Source organism: Podarcis pityusensis, assembly GCF_964106645.2.
Source record: "Podarcis pityusensis genome assembly, chromosome: 3".
Lineage (NCBI taxonomy): Eukaryota > Metazoa > Chordata > Lepidosauria > Squamata > Lacertidae > Podarcis > Podarcis pityusensis.
The window spans coordinates 17,009,309-17,019,901 of record NC_138026.1 but is presented as its reverse complement, the minus strand read 5'-3'; the positions used below and the strand labels follow the sequence as shown (position 1 = coordinate 17,019,901).

Sequence of the window (10,593 nt, the reverse complement as noted above, 5' to 3'; positions counted from 1 at the left end):
GGAGGAAAGTCGTTGAATGCATTGGTATATTGAAATATTTTAATTGTGGAAATGGCTATTTGAAAAACTTTTAATAAAAATTATTTACAATAAAGGAGGAAATATCCACACAGTCATTAAATGAGCTTTAAGGCTCTTTTGTTAACCCCTAATTCCCATCCCGGATGGGCAAAACCAGAGCAACAGCCCCTTTAGCAATAGGGGCTGGACGTGGCTCCTTTAGATCATCTTTGCTATCTTGTGTGTTTATGACACACAAGCTTGTTTTAGACAGATGGATCCCACTTTCCTATGATAAAAATCAAGTCTGTTTGCAAGGAAACATATGAAGCGCAACAGCATTAAGAGCAAACCTAACAATCAAACCGACCTCCGTAAAACGGCATCATAAACAATAGCACAGTGATGGAGAAAGAAAGTGGGGCCAAACCACAAAACGCTTTAATGTTCTGCAATAATTAAAACGAAAAGTCCTGGGACTTGGTCCCAACGTGAAGCACTCCTGCTGTCGGGCAAAGACGCAATTCCTTGCAGCCATTCAATTCACAGGCAGAAAACATCTGAGGAGTTGTCATCTTGCAGTGGGGGCTTTCTAGGGTTGCCACCTATCAATAATAATAATAATAATAATAATAATAATAATAATAATTTATTACTTATACCCCACCCACCTGGCCGGGCCTCCCCAGCCACTCTGGGCAGCTCCCAACAGAATATTAAAAACACGATAAAACATCAAACATTAAAAACTTCCCTAAACAGGGCCGCCTTCAGTGTTTTCTAAAAGTCAGGTAGTTGTTTATTTCCTTGACATCTGATGGGAGGACGTTCCACAGGGCGGGCGCCACTACCGAAAAGGCCCTCTGCCTGGTTCCCTGTAGCTTCATTTCTCTCATTGAGGGAACCGCCAGAAGGCCCTCGGAGCTGGACCTCAGTGTCTGGGCTGAACAATGGGGGTGGAGACACTCCTTCAGGTATACTGGGTCGAGGCCATTTAGGGCTTTAAAGGTCAGCACCAACACCAACACTTTGAATTGTACTTGGAAACACACTGGGAGCCAATGTAGGTCTTTCAGGACTAGTGTTATATGGTCTTGGCGGCTGCTCCCAGTCACCAGTCTAGCTGCTGCATTCTGGATTAATTGTAGTTTCCGGGTCACCTTCAAAGGTAGCCCCAGGTAGAGCACATTGCAGTAGTCCAAGCAGGAGATAACCAGAGCATTCACCACTCTGGTGATACAATCTGCAGGCAGGTAGGGTCTCAGCCTGCGTACCAGATGGAGCTGGTAGACAGCCACCCTAGACACAGAATTGACCTGTGCAAATTGTCCAAAATGACTCCCAGGCTGCGCACCTGGTCCTTCAGGGGCACAGTTACCCCATACAGGGTTGTCCCTTATTTCAGTGTAAAATATCCAGGAGGAGAGAACAAGAAGGAATTGAGAGTGAGCCTCCTGGGGGCAGTGGGAATAGCACTGGAATGGTCCCAAAGAAACCAAAATTCCCAGGATTCCTTGGGGAAAAGTTTAAATCATGGGTCAGAAAACTAAGGCCTGTGAGCCGGATCAGCCATGATTGCCTTCCAAATCTGGCCTACGGACGGTCTGGGAATCGACGCGTGGATCGCCAGCGTGCTCGTTCTTTCCCTCTCCCTCACGCGGCAGCGGCACCTCCTCCCTCCCGCCTCCTGGTTTCTCCCCACCCTGCCTAGAGGAGGAAGGGAGCTGGGTTTTGTTGGTGCCAGCCCCTCTCCGGAGCCCTTTCGCTCTCTGCTCATCGTCCCTACTCCTCCGCCACCACCAGCCCTTGCCGCTGGCAAGACACAGAAGCCGCGGTTGGCTGAGGAGGAGCAGGAGTTTGGATTTGATATCCGGCTTTGTCACTACCCGAAGGAGTCTCAAAGCGGCTAACATTCTCCTTTCCCTTCCTCCCCCACAACAAACACTCTGTGGGGTGAGTGAGGCTGAGAGACTTCAGAGAAGTGTGACTAGCCCAAGGTCACCCAGCAGCTGCATGTGGAGGAGCGGGGACGTGAACCCGGTTCACCAGATTACAAGTCCACCGCTCTTAACCACTACACCACACTGGCTGAGCGCCCCTCTCAAGCGGTCGCCATTTAAAGCAGCCCCTCTCCGGAGCCCTTTCGTGTGCCGCTCATTGTTCCTCGCTCATTCTTCCCCTCCCAAAAAAAAATATAGTCCGGCCCCCCACAAGGTCTGAGGGACAGTGGACTAGCCCCCTGCTGAAAAAGTTTGAAAACCCCTGGTTTAAATGTATGGCACGGATGTGACCAGGAGGGCCAGAGTATGCCACAACAAGGCAAACCACCTCTCCTTGTGAGCCCATTTCATGAGTAAGCAGTTCGCTGAGCACTGAAGCAGCATTGCTTAATCAGAAAATAATAATAATAATAATAATAATAATAATAATAATAATAATAATAATTGACACGGCTCGTTCTTAGCCCAGAAGAGTTTTGAAGTGCAGAAGGCATTCAAGGGAGGAGGGGGGGAAAATCAATCTTCCTCGCATTTGTACTGCTTTTTCCCCTGGAAGGTATTGGTGCTGTAATAAGTTCTGTTCTCTAAAGAGACCTCGGCGGAATTGAGAACAGACTTCTTTGTAACAATACAGGATTCACTGACATCTCGCAACTGTTGTAAGAGTAGCTTTGGGACTCGTGCGGTCGTGCTCGGAATATGTTCGGGATGCACAGCGAGCTTTAAGTGCTGCGTCAGCAGTTTCGGGACTGGTTAGGAACTGTTGCGATATTCCTATAAAACAACACTGGAAACAGAACACTTAGATGGATCTCATGAGGCACGCACAGTGCTGTTTAGGAGCAAGCCTCCTTTGCTTTAAAAAAATATATGTTGGCCTTCCACTTACTTAAACTCTGCAGCTGTATATTGTACTTGGTTATAACTTGCACTGTAAAGATCAAGTATCTGTATTAGACATGGGGAGTTGGGCAATGCTAATGATTCACAATTATTATTACTATTAGTATTATTAGAATTCATGTACCGCCCTACACCCGGAGGTCTTAGGGTGGTACACAGAATAGAATCAGAATATAAAGCCACAAAATATATAATCAAAATAAAACAACAACCCGATAACCGCCACCCAACACATTTTAGAAGGGCATAGGATGTCAAATCAATTTTGATTGAAGGGGAGGAAGACAATGCAAGATATTACGCTCTCCAGAGCGCATGCTTAATGCTCCCATGGTGAGTTATCAAGTGACTCTTGTGCCACTAGCCTAAAAAGAACGCCCTTTTCCTAGGTATGGCATTTCCTAGGTTTTCCTTTTCCTAAAGTGTAAGCAGAATCCACACTCACTTCCCTTCACTGTTACAAAACAGTGGGTGGAGTCATAAAGATGCCCAGAAGGGCTAGCTGAAGCATTTAAATTATTCCTGATTTTAATCTTTTAAATGTTCCCTAGACTCTCATGGAGCATTATGAGCACAGAATGCAGATGCTGACGAGGAAGTCTACTTACATCTCCATCCACTTTCTCTCTCACTTGCTGAATGATCAAACCAAAGGAGATTGCTATGCCTCTAGAGCAGGGATAGGCAACCTAAGGCCCGTGGGCCGGATGTGGCCCAATCGCCTTCTCAATCCGGCCAGCGGACGATCCAGGAATCAGCGTGTTTTTACATGAGTAGAATATGTCCTTTTATTTAAAATGCATCTCTGGGTTATTTGTGGGGCCTGCCTGGTGTTTTTACATGAGTAGAATATGTGTTTTTATTTAAAATCCACCTCTGTGTTAGTTGTGGGGCATAGGAATTCATTCATTTTTTTTCCAAAATATAGTCTGGCCCCCCACAAGGTCTGAGGGACAGTGGACTGCCCCCCCTGCTGAAAAAGTTTGCTGACCCATGCTCTAGAGCCCTAGTGACCAAGGAGCCATCAGAGGGAGGTGTCACAATGAAGGGCATGTCACAAGGACTTCCGCAACCTAGCAACCTCCAGCAGTGAACTGACGCTACTCTCAACTGACACTACTAAGTTTCCTTATATGGCTTTTAATCCATGTTCAGCTTCTTACAAATCTGTAAAATGAAATCTGCATGTGCTGTAGAGGGTAGTGAGGAGCAGATGGGGCTGGTCCACCTTGGAAGGTAGTCCACTTAGGAGAAGGAAACCTCTGACCCTAAACTTCCACTGCCTTGCAGCTATACACATCTGTGAGAAAGGCTTCAGGAGGAAACTCCATGGAAAAACCCATACCTGCTGCCTTGTGGGACATCTTCAGGAGAAGGAAAAGCTAAGGAGTAAGCCCTACCAAATCTGGAGTCCCTAAGATGGTTGTATGCCTCCTTTTGACAACTCCTCCACAAAACTGGTGCCAAATGTGTTGCTCTGCTTTCCTTTGGACCACATCAGTGAAACTGAGAGGGTCGTCTTGTTGCTAGGGCTTCCATATACTATGGCCAGGTGTGCTGGTCTCGGGCAGTTACCGTGTGGCGTGGTCCGAAGCAGAAGTGGGGTCCAAGGTAGGGAGTCGGGTGTGGTCAGGAACTCTGGCAGAAGTGCAGGACAGGGTGCAGGCAGGAACAGGCTACCAACAATGTTGCTCCCGCAACCTGGGACTGGGCTGACTGGCCTTTATCTCCTCTGAGGCCTGGGGCGGTCCAGGCCCACAGGTGACTCGCCTCCCCTGGCCTTAAGGCGAGCACTCCGCCTGAGAGAGCTTAGTTCCGTCCGCCTCTCTGCCTTGAGCCTCTGCAGCTCAGGAGAGGCTGGAGGGTTACTGGACCCAGAGGCAGCCTCACCTTACCCTTACAGGGCTGGGAGAGGAGCACCTGCAGGCAATGGGTCCTCGATCACCTCCGGAGCCAGAGCAGATTCAGCTGGTGTCTGCTCCTGAAGATCCAGCACAGGTGAGGGCCGTTCAGATTCAAGCCTCTGCCCCGGCTCAGCTGGTTCTGGAGGCGGGGACTCTTGTGCAGGCTGGGATTCCTCCGGTTCAGCCTCTGAATCAGATTCCCAGGCCATCACACCAGGCTTGTGCCCGGGCAGGTCACTTTGGTGCTACTAATGTAAAATTACCAGATGTTTTTCAAAGAATCCGGGGACTTTGAGGTCTCTTCCAAGTCTTACGGTTCTAGGACTTCAACAAAAACTTTTCCTCTGCACTTCTCCCATTTATTTGGGGATATATATATATATATATATATATATATATATATATTCTCACTACATACATCATTATGCAACAGCCGGAGCACATCAGCGGAGACAAATTGGCTGAACGTAAGCAGCACTTTGATGAATAAAGTGACTGAGTGGCAATTAAGTCGAAAAACACACGGAGCCCATTAAGACAACATGCATATCTATTGCCAATAAGCATCCCTTCTGCTCAGCCTGAGCGGCAATCTTTGAGTGATTTTGCAGCCGTCTAATTTCTTTTGTCTAGTCATCACCGGCTTCGTTGGCTGGGAAGTATTAGGAAGTCTTCACGCCACATTTGGCGGCGTCTCATTATGGCGCGTTGTAAACCAATCCGCAGAAAACGAAGGCTGAATCTCCTCGGTGATTGGGGTGGTTGTTTTCTCCCTCGCTCGTCTGTTCCTCGTGATTTAAGTGCACCGTTGTAAAATTCCGCCTGGCGTCATTGCTTTTGTCGCCGTAAAGTTGCTTAATGCCCCATTGTAGAAGATGGCTCATGATCCTGGCCGAGATCGAACAGGCCAGAAGGACGGCCTATAAAGTCCTTGACGCAATGGTTTCGTATACAGGTGGTTGTCGTTGAAAACGGAGACAATTGCCGTGCTTGCTCCCCACACACCATTGTCTGAGAGGCTCCTTCTATGCTATTACACTCCCTCCCAGCCCCATAGAGCAGGGGGAAGAAGAAGAAGAGTTTGGATTTGATATCCCGCTTTATCACTACCCGAAGGAGTCTCAAAGCGGCTAACATTCTCCTTTCCCTTCCTCCCCCACAACAAACACTGTGAGGTGAGCTGAGAGACTTCAAAGAAGTGTGACCAGCCCAAGGTCACCCAGCAGCTGCATGTGGAAGAGCGGGGAATCGAACCCGGTTCCCCAGATTACGAGTCCACCGCTCTTAACCACCACACCACACTGGAACCGTTTGAGCCTGCTAGGCCAAGATACTTATCTCTGGCAGCCCCATGAGCCACGTTTGACAGGTGGCAGGCATGCCAACTCCAGAGGGTCTTCAGCCTTCCTGGAATGCCCAGTGGCAGCCTCAAAGGAACAGGGGGCCTTGCAGAAGAGGAGGAGATCCAGCGCGGCACAGTGGTTAGAGTGTCGGACTAGGGCCTGGGATATCAGGGTTTGAATCCCTACACCTCCATGAAGCTCACTGGGTGACCTTGGGCCAGTAGCTGCCTCTCAGCCTAACCTACTTCACAGAGTTGCTGTAAGGGTTAAAAAGGAGGGAATGAGCATGTACTGTTGTTTATTCATTGATTTAATTTGCACATTCGGGGGGGGGAAATCGTGGAGTATAAATGCAATAAATGACGGAATAAATAAATAAGCAAATTGGATTGCTGGGATAGCTCAGTTGGTAGACTCTGAGTCTCAGGGTTGTGGATTTGAGCCCCACATTAGGGAAAAGATTCTTGCATTGCAGGGGGTTGGACTAGATGACCCTTGGTGTCCCTTCCAATTCTACAATTCTGTGATTCTATGATGCAGGGGTCCATGAACTCAGAAGTTTGGGAAACCCTGCATTATAGGAGATGATAGATAGATGATAGCTAGCTAGCTAGATAGATAATGATGGGATATAAGGGTTAATTGAACAAATGGCTTACCCTTGGTCTCTCTAGTCACATTATCACCTAAAGTCTCAGGCAAATAGATATTTCCCAGCCCCCATAGGCTATGTAAAGGTAAGGTAAAGAATCCCTAAAGGCGACTATGGGGTGCGGTGCTCATCTCACTTTCAGGCCGAGGGAGCGGCGTTTGTCCACAGACAGCTTTCCAGGTCATGTGGCCAGCAGGACAAAACTACTTCTGGCACAACAGAACACCGTGATGGAACCCAGAGCGCATGGAAACGCCGTTTACTTTCCCTCCACAGCAGTACCTATTTATCTACTTGCACTAGCACAGGGGTCAGCAAACTTTTTCAGCAGAGGGCCAGTCCACTGTCCCTCAAACCTTGTGGGGGGCCGGACTATATTTTGGGGGAAAAATGAATGAATTCCTATGCCCCACAAATAACCCAGAGGTGCATTTTAAATAAAAGGACACATTCTACTCATGTAAAAATACGCTGATTCCTGGACCATCCGCGGGCCGGATTTAAAAGGCGATTGGGCCGGATCCGGCCCCCAGGCCTTAGTTTGCCTACCCATGCACTGGCATGCTTTCGAACTGCTAGGTTGGCAGGAGCTGGGACAGAGCAACGGGAGCTCACTCCGTTGCGGGAATTCGAACCACCGACCTTCTGATCGGCGAACTCAAGAGGCTCAGTGGTTTAGACCACAGCGGTTTAGACCACATAGCGTCCAAATCGGCTATGCACATATTACTGGCTTGAAATGCTGCAAGGTTGTTTTTCTCTCTGCTGTCTCCAACTCCCATTTGCATTTTACTGTCCACACCAGAGAGGGGCTGGGCATGTCTTCCCCTGGCATGCGTTACCTGTTTTGTTTCCCTTCACCTGAGCTTGCCCAATTCCCGTTCACGAAGCTGCCCTCTGCGCATGAACCGGAGCTTAACTGCAATGCGGATGCGCCTTAAGTTTCCCATTCGGACTAAGCCCACGAGATGAGATCTGTGCAGGATCACAGCCACCCATGCCCAACCGACCCCTGAGACTCGAAAGAAGGATGTGGAAATTAAAACAATTCATTACATTCCAAACGGACGGCGCAGTCATCAATAAATAAATGCCTCGGGTGCAATCGTCGATATGGATCTGTTGAACTATTCAATAATTAAATGTAAACTGTCTGAAGAGAATTATTAATTATTTTCATGTATTATTCAGCTGCCATCACTTCTGAGACAGTGATAGTCTGGAGGGGTGTCCCAAGAACCAGGGGGGAGGAAGTTCAACCCAGAGAGAAATTGAGAGATGCGTTGCTAAAGCAGAACCAGCCGGCATAAAGCAAGCTCTGTCTGGGATGCTTGGCTTGGTAGGGAAGGGGATTCGTATAAAAGCAAACAACGGGAGATTCCTCTCTATAGCAGCGCAAATTCAAGAGATTTTGTGCTCTCTCTGGTGGGCATCCTTGGAAATGCAACCCAGCACGTCCAGTAATGTAAAATCACCTGATTCTCCTCACATTATGTCAAATGAGGCACAACAAAACAACAACCACTGATTACAAAAGCAACCAATATAGTTAATTTTGGACTTGTTTGGGTTTTTTGTTTGTTTTTGTGTGTGTTTTTGGTTAAGGTTTCTCCTGGAAGAAAGTCTTTACGTTGGCAAGCGGTTAAAGGAAATTTGCAAATAAATACAGTGGTACCTCGTTTCTCGAACGTCTCCATTGCTGAACCTTTCGGAACCCGAATACACAGGGGGATGTTACTCCAGACAGGAGGACTTCCTGTCACACCTGGTCTGGAGCATCCTCCCCCTGCATGTGACCAGGTAGATGGGTGTGACCCTGTGAGACCCTTGCAAAAGGGCCAGTCATGCAATCATCTTCCCTTGCTCTTCTTTTCTTTTGGTGCTCTCTTCTAATACTGATGCATTTGCTGTGTGCTGGCTCTCGGTCAGCAGCACATGGGCTCATCCCTCACAAAAGGATGATTCCACACCTTTCTCTGTATCTGTAACTACAAGCTAAAGCCTGCCTTCAGGATCCTACTGTGAACTGAATGTAAGTAAACTTCTTATTACTTTTAAGAAAAGACTGTTGTGTCTTTATTCTTTTTAAGAGGGAACAAAGGGGATTTACCAGGAATAATCCAATCTGGACAAGCCAGACCGGATTGTTTAACTAAAGAGATTCAGTTGAGTCTACCAACTAGCTTCCTGCAATATATTGGGGTATGTACTCTGCTACTGACACTCTAGCATGAGTGAGGAAAGATAATACAGTGGTACCTCGGGTTAAGTACTTAATTCGTTCCGGAGGTCCGTTCTTAACCTGAAACTGGTCTTAACCAGAAGCACCACTTTAGCTAATGGGGCCTCCTGCTACCACCATGCCGCCGGAGCACGATTTCTGTTCTCCTCCTGAAGCAAAGATCTTAACCCAAGGTACTATTTCTGGGTGAGCGGAGGCTGTAACCTGAAGCATATGTAACCTGAAGCGTATGTAACCCGAGGTACCACTGTATTTAATCCATATATCCTCCCCTACTATCCACAACATTCCCACACTTTTCACCCCCTAGGACTAGGTCATGTCCATGCCATGCATCCAAAGCATATACCTTCCCCCAAAGAATCATGGGAACTGTAGTTCACCTCCCACAGAGCTACAATTCCCAGCACCCTTAACCAACTGCCGTTCCCAGGATTCTTTGGGGGAAAGTCATGTGGTTCAGATGTGCTTTGAACAAACAGATGGTGTGTCCGAGACCCTAATGATTTCCTATACTTTGCCTTTCCCCTAGCCTGCTGACAGATAGCATTGCCCCCTTGTGGGTAGGTAAAAAAGTAAAGGTAAAGGATCCCTGGAAGGTTAAGTCCAGTCAAACTTGACTATGGGGTGAGGCGCTCACCTCCGCTTTCAGGCCAAGGGAGCAGACAGCTTTCTGGGTCATGTGCCAGCATGACTAAACCGCTTCTGGTGCAACGGGACACTGTGATGGAAACTGGAGCCCATGGAAACGCCGTTTACCTTCCCACTGCAGCGGTACCTATTTATCTACTTGCACTGGTGTGCTTTTGAACTGCTAGGTTGGCAGGAGCTGGGACAGAGCTCCCCTGTCGCAGGGATTTGAACTGCTGACCTTCTGATCGGCAAGCCCAAGAGGATCAGTGGTTTAGACCACAACGCTACCCGTGTCCCTGCCCCCCTTGTGGATAGTGTTGTTTTGGCTACATAAGACTAGGCACTCAGAACATAGAGTTTGCTGTTAGTATGCATTCTGAATTTACATTAGGTATCAGCGCCAAAAGCGATATTTCTAAGATATAGCCAACATTAAAGTGCAAAAAGGTTGTGCATTATTAACAGTGTTTGGGAAGAGGGGGTTATTTCTCTGTACAGCAGTTGCTGATAACCTAAGGAAGAACCACATGCTTTAAACGTACCTCCATGCCATTTAAAAGACGCTCCTTCCATGTAAATATTTCTAGAGCTGAGACAATAAGGGACAATTACATTTCTGTGCCCATATACTGAAATGTAAAAAAAAAAGAGTTGGTGGTGGAGGAACAAGTGATCCGATTTTTAAAAGTCATGCTACTATTTGCAAACCAGACAATCCAAGACTGTGTCTTCATTAGTACCATTCCCAACCTTTCTTTCACACTGTGCGGTGTGCATTTCGAAGCTATTCTGTGTACCTGTCCCTGTGCGCCATGTCCCAGGCAAAAGGAAAGGTGAACTCCTTGCATCCTTCTCTTCGTATCTGCATTGCAGCATTATACAGATCCTTCTCGTTCCCCTCCCCATGTTCTGCTCT

The 10,593-nt window shown here is 47.6% G+C and overlaps 1 long non-coding RNA gene across 1 annotated transcript; it reads right to left on the bottom strand.

The window, feature by feature from the left end:
- Positions 1-403: 403 nt before the first annotated feature.
- LOC308473802 lies at positions 404-4,714 on the bottom strand. The gene is made up of 2 exons (XR_013984335.1): positions 4,479-4,714; positions 404-605 (listed from the first exon to the last, which is right to left on the bottom strand). It is a non-coding gene; the product is annotated as an uncharacterized lncRNA (long non-coding RNA).
- Between the last annotated feature and the right edge of the window lie 5,879 nt (positions 4,715-10,593).